The sequence below is a fragment of the Aegilops tauschii genome, chromosome 4, assembly GCF_002575655.3.
Source record: "Aegilops tauschii subsp. strangulata cultivar AL8/78 chromosome 4, Aet v6.0, whole genome shotgun sequence".
Taxonomy (NCBI): Eukaryota; Viridiplantae; Streptophyta; class Magnoliopsida; order Poales; family Poaceae; genus Aegilops; species Aegilops tauschii.
Window position 1 is genome coordinate 408,956,562 of NC_053038.3, and position 18,315 is coordinate 408,974,876.

At 45.9% G+C, this 18,315-nt stretch overlaps 1 non-coding gene across 1 annotated transcript; it reads right to left on the reverse strand.

The window, feature by feature from the left end:
* Nucleotides 1-13,943: 13,943 nt before the first annotated feature.
* TRNAM-CAU (transfer RNA methionine (anticodon CAU)) lies at nucleotides 13,944-14,017 on the reverse strand. Its single transcript has one exon. It is a non-coding gene; the product is annotated as a tRNA-Met (tRNA).
* Nucleotides 14,018-18,315: the final 4,298 nt, after the last annotated feature.

Below are 18,315 nucleotides of genomic sequence, written 5' to 3' on the forward strand. Positions count from 1 at the left end.
TAGTTGCTCCGGTAATAATCCGTCCTATATGTCGATGTCAAGTATTTAGGAGTGTCAGTATATGTAGTAGTCCAGAAAAAAGGTCCGTAGTATAGGCAGTCCAGTCAAATATATTAATCTGTCAATATTTGTAGTTGCTACGGCAAATATTCGTAATATACTTGTAGGTGGGTGAATTGTATTAGTTGCTCCGTTAATATTCTGTAATATATAGCTTGGTAATATATAGACATGTCTAATATTTGTTAGTGGGGATATTAAGGGGTAGGTTAGGTACTCAATGCGATTTGTGTGTTGCAGATGGCTAAGGGTACTCAGTGGGTGCTTAGCCCTACTGTTCATGTCCAAGGTTTTTCTCCAACTGTTGTGCAAGTTAGTGAAGTGGACCTCACTTTTGATTGGTTGAAGACTAAATTCATGTTGAAGTAAGGGTTGAAGGAAGACGATTTTGTGTACTACGTCAGCAGGAAGCAGTCAAATGGCCCTGGGGAAAGAAAATTGATTGACATAACTGATGATGGCAAGATTAAAGAAATGCTGAGCGAATGGGAATGGAAAAGGGTTGTTGAGTTGCATTGCTACAGGAAACCGAGTTATATGTGATGAATTTGTCATTCGAGATCCGCCTCCCCGCCAGGCCAGACGTCGTCACTGACGCTCCTATCTATCAGTAGAGACATTACCATCTATTTCTGTGTGAGAATTATGTCTATTCTATGTATGAGACAAATGACTATGTACTTATGTACGAGACATATGCCTACTCTATTTTAGTACTCTGTTATCAGAACTACAAGATCATATTTAGATAGAACATAATATTCATACAACGAGACATTACAAACAACTAGATAGAACTACATCTAAATTAAATGGCACGTAACTGAACTCACAACATACAACATAAAAACTACATGAAGTCATCATCATCATCCTCGATCGATGCAGAACTCTTGCCCTTCGACGATGAAGAACTCTTGCCCTTCGACGATGCAGAAACCTTGCCCTTCGATGATGAAGAACTCTTGCCCTTCGACGATGCAGAACCCGGAAGCGGCGGCATGAAGATATCATCTTCGTCCTCGCTCTCCTCAGTCCATAAACATGGATTATTTGCTGCAATCCTTCTGAAAGTTTCACTCTTCGGCACCACTACCTTCTTCCACCTGTCATGCAACCTAAGAAGTTCTTTACGTACCTCCTCATAGGTCCTTTCAGGCCACCCAGACCTACGTAATTGGTGAGCCAACTCATTCATTATGGTGTCACTACCGGTGAGTTCGTCCCATGGAACTATCCTTAGAAGAGTCCTGCTCATCCCAGGGTGAAAACTACGATCGAAAGGATAATGGGACATCTCAACTACACTACACTGCAATGCTTATCCACCTCCGTCTGAAGGGGGTTTTATAGTTAGACAGGAGAAAATGGCGGGAAAGCGAGCTCCAGTATGGCGGGAAATGGGTGGCGGGAAACGGGTGGCGGGAAAGGGTTGGCGGGAAATGGGTGGCGGGAAACGGGTGGCGGGAAAGGGTTGGCGGGAAATGGGTGGCGTGAAAGGGGTGGCGGGAAACGGGTCGCGGGAAATGGGTGGCGGGAAAGGGTTGTCCGGAATACGTCAAAGTTTTACAAAATAAACAACCGATCGTTCGAAAAAATGCTGGCCATGCACCAGTCGGCCCACAGCAAGCCTAGTCGGTCCACTGCAGGCCTATTGGCCAACTGCAGGCCGACTGGACCCTGTCGGCCAACTGCAGGCCGACTGGGTCTGATCTGGTCGCCGACAGCCCAATCGGCCAGTAGCAAGCTGATGGGCCACCAGTCGGCCTGCTGTGGGCTGACTGGGCTCAGTCGGCCTGCAGCGGGCCGACGGTGTATTATTTTTGAAAATTCTTTTTTCAGCGTAATATTTCTGTAATTAAAAAAAATGTATTATTTAAAAAAATTTAGCCGTTTTCATTTGGGGAGCTGTCGCGTCTTCATGGGCTGAGCTCGATCTGGCCCAGATGATGTACTAGCTAGCCGCATGTGCTGAACCAACTTGATCAATGAAACCTCGCAATCCCGAAAAGAGAGGAGAAGATTGGGATGTTCCTGGAGGGAGATAAAGGTTGCACGTCAGGGCAAACCGCGAAAACGGCAGCTCGTTATCGACCCGCTCTCTCTTCCAGCCCTACGGCCGCAACTGCAAGTTGATCGGTGCACTAAGTTGATACGCAGAGACGCACACAGACACAATAAATTAACACATGTTCCATTGTCCCCCAAAAGGAAGGCGGCAGGAACTCACAGACGGTTGGGGAAAGTAAAAATCAGAACTCTCCAAGAAGCGTCCACTCCGCCACCTCCCTTGTCTCGTGCTCACTGCGCCATTCCGTCACGTGTTACCTCGCCATGGTTACTTCCCAAGGCACCGTTTTTATATTCCTCTGCAAGGAACAAAAGCAAGGCAAAAAAAGGTTAGTTGAGATGGAGATGGTGCGATGGGTACAAGTGACAAGTTGGGCAGCTAGTTGCGCCTAAATTAAACAGGCCCCGGATGGTGACGAGGATGGAGATGGGTCATGATTATCTTATCATAAACACTGCATGCGTCATTTGCAGTTTAATTTGTCTATGCCGTGGGGAAAGAGATATGAGACTGACACCGGTCTCCCCAATAAAGAATATGTAATCGGCCACACTTAGCTTTCGGGCCTGAACTTGTAAAACGTAGGTTTTGAAAGAACTGGCTCAACCCTTAAAAGGGTGTCCTATATATATATATATATATATATATATATATATATATATATATGATGACATACAAGTCCAATACCAATAAGGTATGGTTTACACAGTAAAGTCTAACACCCTCCCTCAATCTCAACTCACTTCTGAAGTATCTAGAAGGTTGAGATTGCGCCTACAGACCTCAAACATGGGAGAAGGTAGAGGCTTGGTGAAGATGTCTGCAAGTTGATCTTTTGAAGAGATAAACCTGACTTGTAGTAGCTTCTGTGCAACACGTTCCCTCACAAAATGATAGTCAATCTCAATGTGTTTAGTCCGTGCATGGAACACCGGGTTTGACGACAGAAACGTAGCACCGATGTTGTCACACCAAAGGACCGAAGGATGTGGCTGAGCAACTCCTAGCTCTCGAAGTAGGGACTCAATCCATATAAGTTCAGCAGTTGCATTGGCAACCGACTTGTACTCAGCTTCTGTGCTGCTGCGGGAAACAGTGGCTTGCTTGCGTGCACTCCAGGCGATCAGATTAGGACCCAAGAACACAGCATGCCCCCCCCCCCCCCCCGTGGATCGCCTGTCATCTGGACACCCAGCCCAATCAGCATCAGAGAATGTAGAAAGAACTCCGGAGGAACTGAGGCGCAGGTGAAGACCAAAGGAGATAGTGAGACGCACATAACGCAGTATGCGCTTCACAGCAGACCAGTGTACATCAGTGGGAGCATGAAGATACTGGCACACCATGTTAACCGCAAAGGAGAGATCAGGACGCGTGATCGTCAGATACTGCAGGCCACCAACAATACTCCTGTACTCAGTAGCATCCTCAGGAGAGAGAAGAGCACCATCAGCAGCAGAAAGGGTGTCAGTGGAGGACATGGGCGTAGGCGATGGCTTGCACTTGAGCATACCAGCACGGCGCAAAAGATCAAGAGAGTACTTCTTCTGGGTGAGAGCTAAACTGCCACGAGACTGATGAGCGACCTCAATACCTAGGAAGAAATGAAGCTGTCCCAAATCCTTAACTGCAAAATCACGACCAAGTGCAGTCACAAGAGCATCAGCAGCCGTCGGAGATGAGCTCACCAGGACAATATCGTCCACATACACAAGGAGGTACATGGTCACACTCGGTCGCTGAAACAAGAACAGTGAAGTATCAGCCGTCGAAGGAATGAACCCATGAGTGCGTAGAGCTGAAGCCAGGCGAGCATGCCAGGCACGGGGAGCCTGCTTCAGTCCATATATGGCCTTCGTCAGATGACAGAGATGATGAGGCCGAGTGTGATCAACAAATCTAGGTGGCTGCCGCATGTAAACCTCTTCTTCAAGCAATCCATGAAGAAAAGCGTTCTGCACATCAAGCTGGCGGAGAGACCATCCGCAAGAAACTGCTAGAGACAGAAGAAGTCGAATAGTGGTAGGCTTGACAACTGGGCTGAATGTATCCTCATAGTCCAGGCCCTGACGCTGTTTAAAGCCCTTAGCCACGAGGCGCGCTTTGTAGCGCTCAATGGAACCAACTGCATGTTTCTTCACCTTGAACACCCACTTTGAATCAATGATGTTGATGCGAGACGGAGGGGCAACAAGTGTCCAGGTCTTATTCTTCATAAGAGCATGATATTCTTGTTCCATAGCAGCCCTCCAGTGTGGAATACTCATAGCGGCTTGATAACTGCGTGGTTCGGCGGTTGGATCATCCACAGCATGAGCCATGCAAGCAGCAAGATAGGTGACCGTGCCATCGGTGCGCTCCTTGGGACGAACAATGCCACTGCGGCTGCGAGTGTGTGGACGCCGCGGGGGAGCAAACACCGGGGCCGGCGGGATGTCCGGAGCAGGTGAGGCTGGTCCAGGGGACTCCGGCGAAGAAGGACCGGGTGACGTCGGGTCGGGCGACGGCGGATCAGGTGACGTAGGCCTCGGCGGCGTGTGAGCCGCTGCAGACCCGGGCGAAGTAGGCACCAAGGACGCCCGCGCGGATGGCGTGGGCGACGATGGATGGGAGTCCGGGCGAGGAGGTGGCGACGGAGACTGCTCAGAGGAGGCCGTCGTAGGCTCTGGCCCGGTCGCAGTATCCAGCATGGGCTCCGACCCAGGCGCGGTTGGAGACAGGGCGCCCGGTGTGGGGTCGAGGGCAGGAGGCGGTGCATGCACCGGCCGATCGACGTGCACCACAGGCGACGTAGCGGGTCCGTCAGGGAGGAGTTCCAGGCGAGCTCCACGTCCAATTCCTGCACCATGATTAGGTAACAACACAAGCAAATATGCAACATCTTGAAATTGGCCAGGCATAAGAGGAGATGAATGCATAGAAAGTGTTGTGGTAAATGACTGAGGCATGGCAGAAAAGGGAAAGACGGTCTCATCAAAAACAACATCCCGAGATATGTAGACTTGATTGGTTGGGACATGGAGACACTTGTAGCCTTTATGGAGAGAACTATACCCTAAGAACACACACTTTTTGGAGCGAAACTCAAGTTTGCGATCATTATAAGGACGAAGATGAGGCCAGCACGCACACCCGAACACCTTAAAAAAGGTATAGTCAGGAGTTTCACCTAAGAGAAGCTCAATCGGAGTTTTCATATTAAGAACACGCACAGGTAATCTGTTAATGAGAAAACACGCGGTAGCAAAAGCATCACTCCAAAAACAAAAGGGTACAGAAGCATGAGCAAGAAGTGTGAGGCCGGTCTCAACTATATGGCGATGTTTGCGCTCAACAGCGCCATTCTGCTGATGTGTATGCGGGCATGATAAACGATGAGAGATCCCAAGCTTATTAAAGAAGGTGTTGAGGTTGCGATATTCGCCCCCCCCAATCTGATTGAACATGGATAATTTTATGCTTGAGTAGACGTTCAACATGCAATTGAAACTGTATGAATATATCAAACACATCAGATTTGCGCTTAAAAAGATAAAGCCAAGTGAAACGACTATAGGCATCAACAAAACTCACATAATAGTTGTGACCACTAACAGATGTGAGTGCCGGACCCCACACATGAGAAAACACAATTTCAAGAGGGTTCTTTACTTCTCTAGTAGATGAAACAAAAGGTAGTTGATGACTCTTGCCTTGCTGACAGGCATCACACACGGACATCTCTTTATTGCTAGACACTAATGGTAGCTCATGACGGTGGATTATGTGGCGAACGATGGGTGTGGCGGGGTGACCAAAGCGAGAGTGCCACTGGGAAGGCGACACACGAACACCGCTGAAGACGCACGGGGCGGATGGATCCTCCAAACGGTACAAGCCTTGGCTCAACCGGCCACTAAGCAGAACGTCCCGGGTTGCTCGATCCTTAACAAAAAGATTAAAAGGGTGAAATTCACATAGGACATGATTATCAAGGGTGAGCTTAGGGACAGATAAAAGACTACGAGTTACCGAGGGTACCCGTAAAACATTACGAAGATGGAGCTGCCTAGAGGGATGACTAGTTAAAAGAGATGCTTGGCCAATATGAGAGATGGGCATACCTACACCATTGGCGGTGTGAACCTGATCGTGCCCGTAGTAGGGCTGGTAGGTGGAGAGTTTCTTGAGCTCGTTCGTCATGTGATCCGTGGCGCCGGTGTCCATGTACCAGGCTGGATCAACAGGGTAGGATGGTGTGTATCCCTGCTCGACGCGCGGGTCCTTGCCCTTGGCGGCGATGTGGGCAGACGGGGTGGCAGCGATGTGGGCAGCCAGGGCGGCGGCGGGAGGACCAAAGTCTGCCATGGCAAACTGGCGCTCGTTCCCCTTGCCGTCGTTGCCGATGCCAAGGAAGCTCCTCTGAAAGCGGCGGTGACACTTGGAGGCGACATGGCGTTCACGACTACATAGCTGGCACACCACCCTAGTGTTAGGGCCCCCACCCAGGGTCGATGCAGGGGGCGGGGCTGCCTTGCCAGGTGACGGGGCAGGTGGGCGCTGGCCACTGATACATCTCCAACGTATCTATAATTTTTGATTGCTCCATGCTATATTATCTACTGCTTTGGACATTATTGGGCTTTATTATTCACTTCTATATTATTTTTGGGACTAACCTATTAACCGGAGGCCTAGCCCAGAATTGCTGTTTTTTGCCTATTTCAGAGTTTCGCAGAAAAGGAATATCAAACGGAGTCCAAACGGAATGAAACCTTCGGGAACGTGATTTTTAGGAAGAATATGATCCAGGAGACTTGGACCCTACGTCAAGAAACAAAAGAGGAGGCCACGAGGTAGGGGGCGCGCCTACCCCCCCAGGGCGTGCCCTCCACCCTCGTGGGCCCCCTGTTGCTCCACCGACGTACTCCTTCCTCCTATATATACCTACGTACCCCCAAACGATCAGATACAGAGCCAAAAATCTAATTCCACCGCCGCAACCTTCTGTACCCACGAGATCCCATCTTGGGGCCTGTTCCGGAGCTCCGCCGGAGGGGGCATCAATCACGGAGGGCTTCTACATCAACACCATAGCCCCTCCGATGAAGTGTGAGTAGTTTACCTCAGACCTTCGGGTCCATATTTAGTAGCTAGATGGCTTCTTCTCTCTTTTTGGATCTCAATACAATGTTCTCCCCCTCTCTCGTGGAGATCTATTCGATATAATCTTCTTTTGCGGTGTGTTTGTTGAGACCGATGAATTGTGGGTTTATGATCAAGTTTATCTATGAACAATATTTGAATCTTCTCTGAATTCTTTTATGTATGATTGGTTATCTTTGCAAGTCTCTTCGAATTATCAGTTTGGTTTGGCCTACTGGATTGATCTTTCTTGCAATGGGAGAAGTGCTTAGCTTTGGGTTCAATCTTGCGGTGTCCTTTCCCAGTGACAGTAGGGGCAGCAAGGCATGTATTGTATTGTTGCCATCGAGGATAACAAGATGTTTTTTTATCATAGTGCATGAATTTATCCCTCTACATCATGTCATCTTACTTAAGGCGTTACTCTGTTTTCATGAACTTAATACTCTAGATGCATGCTGGATAGCGGTCGATGAGTGGAGTAATAGTAGTAGATGCAGGCAGGAGTCGGTCTACTTGTCTCGGACGTGATGCCTATATACATGATCATACCTAGATATTCTCATAACTATGCTCAATTCTGTCAATTGCTCAACAGTAATTCGTTCACCCACCGTAAAATACTTATGCTCTTGAGAGAAGCCACTAGTGAAACCTATGGCCCCCGGGTCTATCTTCATCATATTAATCTACCAACAGTTAGTTATTTCCTTTGCTTTTTTACTTTGTTTTTATTTTACTTTGCATCTTTATCATAAAAATACCAAAAATATTATCCTATCATATCTATCAGATCTCACTCTCGTAAGTGACCGTGAAGGGATTGACAACCCCTTATCGCGTTGGTTGCGAGGATTTATTTGTTTTGTGTAGGTGCGAGGGACTCGCGCATAGCCTCCTACTGGATTGATACCTTGGTTCTCAAAAACTGAGGGAAATACTTACGCTACTTTGCTGCATCACCCTTTCCTCTTCAAGGGAAAACCAACGCAGTGCTCAAGAGGTAGCAACAAGGATTTCTGGCGCCGTTGCCGGGGAGGTCTACGCAAAAGTCAACATACCAAGTACCCATCACAATCCCTTATCTCCCGCATTACATTATTTTCCATTTGCCTCTCGTTTTCCTCTCCCCCACTTCACCCTTGCCATTTTATTCGCCCTCTCTTTTCCGTTCACCTCTTTTTCGCTTGCTTCTTGTTTGTGTTGGGGAACGTAGCAGAAATTCAAAATTTTCTACGCATCACCAAGATCAATCTATGGAGTAATCTAGCAACGAGGGGAAGGGGAGTGCATCTACATACCCTTGTAGATCGCGATGCGGAAGCGTTGCAAGAACGCGGATGAGGGATTCGTACTCGTAGCGATTCAGATCGCGGTTGATTCCGATCTAAGCACCGAAGAACGGTGCCTCCGCGTTCAACACACGTGCAGCCCGGTGACGTCTCCCATGCCTTGATCCAGCAAGGAGAGAGGGAGAGGTTGGGGAAGACTCCATCCAGCAGCAGCACGACGGCGTGGTGGTGGTGGAGGAGCGTGGCAATCCCGCAGGGCTTCGCCAAGCACCGCGGGAGAGGAGGAGGAGGGAGAGGGGTAGGGCTGCACCGAAAGAGAGACGTTCTCGTGTGTGTTGGGCAGCCCAAACCTCAACTATATATAGGGGGGAGGGGGCTGCGCCCCCCTTAGGGTTTCCACCCCCAAGAGGAGGCGGCCAGCCCTAGATCCCATCAAGGGGGGCGGCCAAGGGGAGGAGAGGGGGGGCGCCCCACTAGATGGGCCCTAAGGCCCATCTGGACCTAGGGTTTGCCCCCTCCCACTCTCCCATGCGCCTTGGGCCTTGGTGGGGGGGCGCACCAGCCCACCTGGGGCTGGTCCCCTCCCACACTTGGCCCACACAGCCTTCTGGGGCTGGTGGCCCCACTTGGTGGACCCCCGGGACCCTCCGGTGGTCCCGGTACATTACCGATTTCACCCGAAACTTTTCCGGTGACCAAAACAGGACTTCCCATATATAAATCTTTACCTTCGGACCATTCCGGAACTCCTCGTGACGTCCGGGATCTCATCCGGGACTCCGAACAACATTCGGTAACCACGTACATACTTTCCCTATAACCCTAGCGTCATAGAACCTTAAGCGTGTAGACCCTACGGGTTCGGGAACCATGCAGACATGACCGAGACGTTCTCCGGTCAATAACCAACAGCGGGATCTGGATACCCATGTTGGCTCCCACATGTTCCACGATGATCTCATCGGATGAACCACGATGTCGGGGATTCAATCAATCCCGTATACAATTCCCTTTGTCTATCGATATGTTACTTGCCCGAGATTCGATCGTCGGTATCCCTATACCTTGTTCAATCTCGTTACCGGCAAGTCTCTTTACTCGTTCCGTAACTCACATCATCCCGTGATCAACTCCTTGGTCACATTGTGCACATTATGATGATGTCCTACCGAGTGGGCCCAGAGATACCTCTCCGTTTACACGGAGTGACAAATCCCAGTCTCGATTCGTGCCAACCCAACAGACACTTTCGGAGATACCCGTAGTGCACCTTTATAGCCACCCAGTTACGTTGTGACGTTTGGCACACCCAAAGCATTCCTACGGTATCCGGGAGTTGCACAATCTCATGGTCTAAGGAAATGATACTTGACATTAGAAAAGCTCTGAGCAAACGAACTACACGATCTTGTGCTAGGCTTAGGATTGGGTCTCGTCCATCACATCATTCTCCTAATGATGTGATCCCGTTATCAACGACATCCAATGTCCATGGTCAGGAAACCGTAACCATCTATTGATCAACGAGCTAGTCAACTAGAGGCTTACTAGGGACATGGTGTTGTCTATGTATCCACACATGTATCTGAGTTTCCTATCAATACAATTCTAGCATGGATAATAAACGATTATCATGAACAAGGAAATATAATAATAACTTATTTATTATTGCCTCTAGGGCATATTTCCAATAGTTTGCCGGTGTGTTGGATTGCTCGTTTGTCACGATGGCTCAAGATAATACCAAATTATGTAACTTTACCAATACCAACAATAATGATTTCCTTAGCACTCCGATTGCTCCTCTTACCGATACTGAATCTTGTGAAATCAATACTCCTTTGTTGAATCTTGTCATGAAAGATCAATTCGCCGGCCTTCCTAGTGAAGATGCCGCTACTCATCTAAATAGCTTCGTTGATTTGTGTGATATCCAAAAGAAGAAAGATGTTGATAATGATATTGTTAAGTTGAAGCTATTTCCTTTTTCGCTTAGAGATCGTGCTAAAGCTTGGTTTTCGTCTTTGCCTAAAAATAGTATTGATTCATGGAATAAGTGCAAAGATGCTTTTATCTCTAAGTATTTTCCTCCCGCCAAGATCATCTCTCTTAGAAACGATATTATGAATTTTAAGCAACTTGATCATGAACATGTTGCACAAGCTTGGGAGAGGATGAAATTAATGATACGTAATTGCCCTACTCATGGTTTGAATTTGTGGATGATTATACAAAACTTTTATGCCGGATTGAATTTTGCTTCTAGAAATATTTTAGATTCGGCCGCGGGAGGCACTTTTATGGAAATCACTTTATGAGAAGCTACTAAACTCCTAGATAATATTATGGTTAATTATTCTCAATGGCACACTGAAAGATCTACTAATAAAAAAGTGCATGCGATAGAAGAAATTAATGTTTTGAGTGGAAAGATGGATGAACTTATGAAATTATTTGCTAGTAAGAGTGTTTCTTCTGATCCTAATGATATGCCTTTGTCTACTTTGATTGAGAATAACAATGAATCTATGGATGTGAATTTTGTTGGTAGGAATAATTTTGGTAACAACGCGTATAGAGGAAACTTTAATCCTAGGCCTTATCCTAACAATTCCTCTAATAATTATGGTAATTCCTACAACAACTCTTATGGAAATTTTAATAAGATGCCCTCTGAATTTGAGACTAGTGTTAAAGAGTTTATGAATTCGCAAAAGAATTTCAATGCTTTGCTTGAAGAGAAATTGCTTAAAGTTGATGAATTGGCTAGGAACATTGATAGAATTTCTCTTGATGTTGATTCTTTAAAGCTTAGATCTATTCCTCCTAAGCATGATATCAATGAGTCTCTCAAAGCCATGAGAATTTCCATTGATGAGTGCAAAGAAAGAGCCGCTAGGATGCGTGCTAAGAAAGATTGCTTTATGAAAGCGTGTTCTTCAAATTTTTATGAAAATAAAGATGAAGATCTAAAAGTTACTGATGTGTCCCCTATTAAATCTTTGTTTTGCAATATGAATCTTGATAATTATGGGACTGAATATGATCCACCTTTACCTAGAATGCGTTCCAAAAATTCGGAGTTTTTAGATCTTGATGCTAAAATTGACAAAAGTGGGATTGAAGAAATCAAAACGTTAGATGCTAATAAACCCACTATTTTGGATTTCAAGGAATTTAATTATGAAAATTGCTCTTTGATAGATTGTATTTCCTTGTTGCAATCCGTGCTAAATTCTCCTCATGCTTATAGTCAAAATAAAGCTTTTACCAAACATATCGTTGATGCCTTGATGCAATCCTATGAAGAAAAGCTTGAGTTGGAAGTTTCTATCCCTAGAAAACTTTATGATGAGTGGGAACCTACTATTAAAATTAAGATTAAGAATCATGAGTTCTATGCTTTATGTGATTTGGGTGCTAGGGTTTCCACTATTCCCAAAACTTTGTGCGATTTGCTAGATTTCCGTGATTTTGATGATTGCTCTCTAAACTTGCACCTTGCGGATTCCACTATTAAGAAACCTATGAGAAGAATTAATGATGTTCTTATTGTTGCAAATAGGAATTATGTGCCCGTAGATTTTATCGTTCTTGACATAGATTGCAATCCTTCATGTCCTATTTATTCTTGGTAGACCTTTTCTTAGAACGATTGGTGCAATTATTGATATGAAGGAAGGGAATAATAGATTCCAATTTCCACTAAAGAAAGGCATGGAACACTTCCCTAGGAAGAAAATAAAACTACCATATGAATCTATTATGAGAGCCACTTATGGATTGCCTACCAAAGATGACAATACCTAGATCTATCCTTGCTTTTATGCCTAGCTAGGGGCGTTAAACGATAGCGCTTGTTGGGAGGCAACCCAATTTTATTTTTAGTTTTTTGCTTTTTGCTTCTGTTTAGGAATAAATATTTGTTCTAGCCTCTGGTTAGATATGTTTTTATGTTTTAATTAGTGTTTGTGCCAAGTTAAACCTATAGGATCTTCTTGGATGATAGTTATTTGATCTTGCTGTAATTTCCAGAAACTTTCTGTTCACAAAAATAATTGTTAAAAATCACCAGAACGTGATAAAATAGTGATTCCAATTGCTGCTGATCAATAAACAAATTGTCTAGGTCTTCCTATGTTTGCTGATTTTTTGGAGTTCCAGAAGTTTGCGTTAGTTACAGATTACTACAGACTGTTCTGTTTTTGACAGATTCTGTTTTTCGTGTGTTGTTTGCTTATTTTGATGAATCTATGGCTAGTAAAATAGTTTATAAACCATAGAGAAGTTGGAATACAGTAGGTTTAACACCAATATAAATAAATAATGAGTTCATTACAGTACCTTGAAGTGGTCTTTTGTTTTCTTTCGCTAACGGAGCTCACGAGATTTTCTGTTAAGTTTGTGTTGTGAAGTTTTCAAGTTTTGGGTGAAAGATTTGATGGATTATGGAACAAGGAGTGACAAGAGCCTAAGCTTGGGGATGCCCATGGCACCCCCAAGATAATCTAAGGACACCATAAAGCCAAAGCTTGGGGATGCCCCGGAAGGCATCCCCTCTTTCGTCTACTTCCATCGGTAACTTTACATGGAGCTATATTTTTATTCACCACATGATATGTGTTTTGCTTGGAGCGTCTTGTATGATATGAGTCTTTGCTTTTTAGTTTACCACAGTCATCCTTGCTGTACACACCTTTTGAGAGAGCCATACATGATTTGAAATTTGTTAGAATACTCTATGTGCTTCGCTTATATCTTTTGAGTTATATAGTTTTGCTCTAGTACTTCACTTATATCTTTTAGAGCACGGTGGTGGATTTGTTTTATAGAAACTATTGATCTCTCATGCTTCACTTAGATTATTTTGAGAGTCCTATATAGCATGGTAATTTTCTTAATTAATCCTAATATGCTTGGTATTCAAGATTAGTAAAAACTTTCTTATGAGTGTGTTGAATACTATGAAAAGTTTGATGCTTGATAATTGTTTTGAGATATAAATATGGTGATATTAGAGTCATGCTAGTTGATTAGTTGTGAATTTGAGAAATACTTGTGTTAAAGTTTGTGATTCCCGTAGCATGCACGTATGGTGAACCGTTATGTGAGCACTCGATTCAGTAAATCAATAGTTCAAACCAGCCCACTAATAGCTTAGATAGTGGCCCTTCCACTTTGGTATAGTTGACCCTACCTATTGACTCAAGGTTCATAGGAAGGGGGAACCCATTCACAGGTCTTGTGGGAACTCCTTCAGTTCAGGTAGCCATAGTCACTCAGGGCTATAGTGGTAGTAGCAAGATCGAAATTGTGAGATTGGCGACTTGCATGTGTTAAGCATATAGCTAGCGTTCCTTCTGAGCGAGGATCAAACTCAGATTTTGACTATGATTAGGCGGGGACAGGATTCGAACCTGCAGTCTTCAGGTCATGAGCCTGATGAGTTGACCAATTCCTCTACCCCGCTTCTTCCCCTGATCTTTCTTTCCCTCTTCCCATAAACATTGATTCTGTGAAGTCGGAGCATGATTTATTTATTGATTGTCTTCCTTATGAGTGGCGGTCGGGGACGAGCAATGGTCTTTTCCTACCAATCTATCCCCCTGGGAGCATGCACGTAATACTTTGCTTTGATAACTTGTAGATTTTTTGCAATAAGTATATGAGTTCTTTATGACTAATGTTGAGTCCATGGATCATACGCACCTTTCTTCCTTCCACCATTGATAGCCTCTCTAATACCGCACACTTTTCGCCGGTATCATACACCCACCATAAACCTTCCTCAAAACAGCCACCATACCTACCTATCATGGCATTTCCATAGCCATTCCGAGATATATTGCCATGCAACTTTCCACCGTTCCGTTTATTATGACACGCTCCATCATTGTCATATTGCTTAGCATGATCATGTAGTTGACATCGTATTTGTGGCAAAGCCATCGTTCATAATTCTTTCATACATGTCACTCTTGATTCATTGCATATCCCGGTACACCGCCAGAGGCATTCATATAGAGTCATATTTTGTTCTAAGTATCGAGTTGTAATTGTTGAGTTGTAAGAAAATAAAAGTGCGATGATCTTCATTTTTAGAGCATTGTCCCAAGTGAGGAAAAGGATGATGGAGACCATGATTCCCCCACGAGTCGGGATGAGACTCTGGACGAAAATAATAGGCCATAAAAAGCAAGAAAATGCCCAAATAAAAAAATGAGAGAAAAAGAGAGAAGGGACAACGCTACTATCCTTTTACCACACCTGTGCTTCAAAGTAGCACCATGATCTTCATGATAGAGAGTCTCTCATTTTGTCACTTTCATATACTAGTGGGAATTATTCATTATAGAACTTGGCTTGTATATTCCAATGATGGGCTTCCTCAAAATGCCCTAGCTCTTCTTGAGCAAGCGAGTTGGATGCACACCCACTTAGTTTCTTTTGTTGAACTTTCATATACTTATAGCTCTAGTGCATCCGTTGCATGGCAATCCCTACTCACTCACATTGATATCTATTGATGGGCATCTCCATAGCCCGTTGATACGCCTAGTTGATGTGAGACTATCTTCTCCCTTTTTATCTTCTCCGCAACCACCATTCTATTCTACATATAGTGCTATGTCCATGGCTCACGCTCATGTATTGCGTGAAGATTGAAAAAGTTTGAGAACGTCAAAAGTATGAAACAATTGCTTGGCTTGTCATCGGGGTTGTGCATGATTTAAATACTTTGTGTGGTGAAGACAGAGCATAACCAGACTATATGATTTTGTAGGGATAATTTTCTTTGGCCATGTTATTTTGAGAAGAAATGATTGCTTTGTTAGTATGCTTGAAGTATTATTATTTTTATGTCAATATTAAACTTTTATCTTGAATCTTTCGGATCTGAATATTCATACCACAATTAAGAAGAATTACATTGAAATTATGCCAAGTAGCACTCCGCATCAAAAATTCTGTTTTTATCATTTACCTACTCGAGGACGAGCAGGAATTAAGCTTGGGGATGCTTGATATGTCTCCAACGCATCTATAATTTTTGATTGCTCCATGCTATATTATCTACTGTTTTGGACATTATTGGGCTTTATTATTCAATTTTATATTATTTTTGGGATTAACCTATTAACCGGAGGCCCAGCCCAGAATTGCTGTTTTTTGCCTATTTCAGAGTTTCGCAGAAAAGGAATATCAAACGGAGTCCAAACGGAATGAAACCTTCGGGAACGTGATTTTTAGGAAGAATATGATCCAGGAGACTTGGACCCTACGTCAAGAAACAAAAGAGGAGGCCACGAGGTAGGGGGCGCCTACCCCCCAGGGCGCGCCCTCCACCCTCGTGGGCCCCCTGTTGCTCCACCGACGTACTCCTTCCTCCTATATATACCTACGTACCCCCAAACGATCAGATACGGAGCCAAAAACCTAATTCCACCGCCGCAACCTTCTGTACCCACGAGATCCATCTTGGGGCCTGTTCCGGAGCTCCGCCGGAGGGGGCATCAATCACGGAGGGCTTCTACATCAACACCATAGCCCCTCTGATGAAGTGTGAGTAGTTTACCTCAGACCTTCGGGTCCATAGTTAGTAGCTATATGGCTTCTTCTCTCTTTTTGGATCTTAATACAATGTTCCCCCCTCTCTCGTGGAGATCTATTCGATGTAATCTTCTTTTGCGGTGTGTTTGTTGAGACCGATGAATTGTGGGTTTATGATCAAGTTTATCTATGAACAATATTTGAATCTTCTCTGAATTCTTTTATGTATGATTGGTTATCTTTGCAAGTCTCTTCGAATTATCAGTTTGGTTTGGCCTACTGGATTGATCTTTCTTGCAATGGGAGAAGTGCTTAGCTTTGGGTTCAATCTTGCGGTGTCCTTTCCCAGTGACAGTAGGGGCAGCAAGGCACGTATTGTATTGTTGCCATCGAGGATAACGAGATGGTTTTTTTATCATATTGCATGAATTTATCCCTCTACATCTTGTCATCTTGCTTAAGGCGTTACTCTGTTTTCATGAACTTAATACTCTAGATGCATGCTGGATAGCGGTCGATGAGTGGAGTAATAGTAGTAGATGCAGGCAGGAGTCGGTCTACTTGTCTCGGACGTGATGCCTATATACATGATCATACCTAGATATTCTCATAACTATGCTCAATTCTGTCAATTGCTCAACAGTAATTTGTTCACCCACCGTAAAATACTTATGCTCTTGAGAGAAGCCACTAGTGAAACCTATGGCCCCCGGGTCTATCTTCATCATATTAATCTTCCAACACTTAGTTATTTCCTTTGCTTTTTACTTTGTTTTTATTTTACTTTGCATCTTTATCATAAAAATACCAAAAATATTGTCCTATCATATCTATCAGATCTCACTCTCGTAAGTGACCGTGAAGGGATTGACAACCCCTTATCGCGTTGGTTGCGAGGATTTATTTGTTTTGTGTAGGTGCGAGGGACTCGCGCGTAGCCTCCTACTGGATTGATACCTTGGTTCTCAAAAACTGAGGGAAATACTTACGCTACTTTGCTGCATCACCCTTTCCTCTTCAAGGGAAAACCAACGCAGTGCTCAAGAGGTAGCAGCCACGAGAGGTCCAGAAGGCCGCCGGCTGGGCGGTGATGGTGGCGGAGGAGCGACGAGCCTCGACGCGTTGCTCGGTGAAGAGGATGCGTGAGTAGAGCTCGTGAGGAGGCATCGCTGGCTTGGCGTTGTGGACGGCCTCAGCGAGATTGTCGTAGTCGGCGTCGAGGCCTTTGATGACGAAGCCGGCGAACTCCTCGTCGCTAAGCGGCCGACCAATAGAGGTGAGCGTGTCCGCCAGCACCTTCATCTTGTTGAAGTAGGTCGTAGCGGAGGAGTCCAGCTTATTGATGTCGGCGAGTTCGCTGCGAAGGGCCATCGAGCGGGAGGTAGAGACCTGGGCAAAGGCGTTCTCCAGGGTTGTCCAGGCGTCCATGGAGGTGGCGGCGAAGAGACAAAGGCCAGCGACCCCGTCGCCGAGGGAACCCTGGATGACAGAGAGGATCGCCTGGTCCTGCTGCACCCACATACGGTGTTCCGGGTTGATGGCCGGGCCGTGGACGATAGGGATGACCTGCGGAGGACACGGTAGCGAACCATCAACAAACCCGAGGAAAGACCGGCTGCGTAGCAGCGGTAGGAACTTGGCGCGCCAGAACAAATAGTTGTCCGGCGTGAGTCGGATGGCGATCAAGTTGTCGAAGTGAAATGGCCCGGTGGGCGTGATTGCGCCAGCAGCAGGGACGATTGGTGGCGGAGCCGCGACAGGATCCGCGACCGCGACCGATGCCGCGGGTGGCAGTGCGGGGACGATCGGGATCACGGCCGCGGGTGGTGCCGTGAGCGAGGCCGCGGGTGGCTCCGCGGGCAGTGTCTCCCCCGAGGTCGCCGGGATGACGGCGAGTGTCGAGGAGGATCCAGAGGAGGCCATCGCGGGCGGCAGCGGCGCGACTGGTGCTGAGGCTGTCGCAGGCGGTGACGGTGGGATCGGCGCTGAAAACAGGGAGTCGACGGTGGTGGTGCCGAAGAACTGAGGCACTGACGGAGCCAAGGGGCGAGGTGGGAGGTTGAGGAGGGCGGCAAGCGACGCGGGGATAGACCCGGAGCTGGCGGCGCCCGAAGCGGAAGCGATCATGTCGCCGGCGGCGGCAGCCCTAGGGTTTAGGGTTTTGGTGCGGCGGCGGCAGGTGGGGTGGAGGTGGAGGACCTAGGTTAGACTCGATAC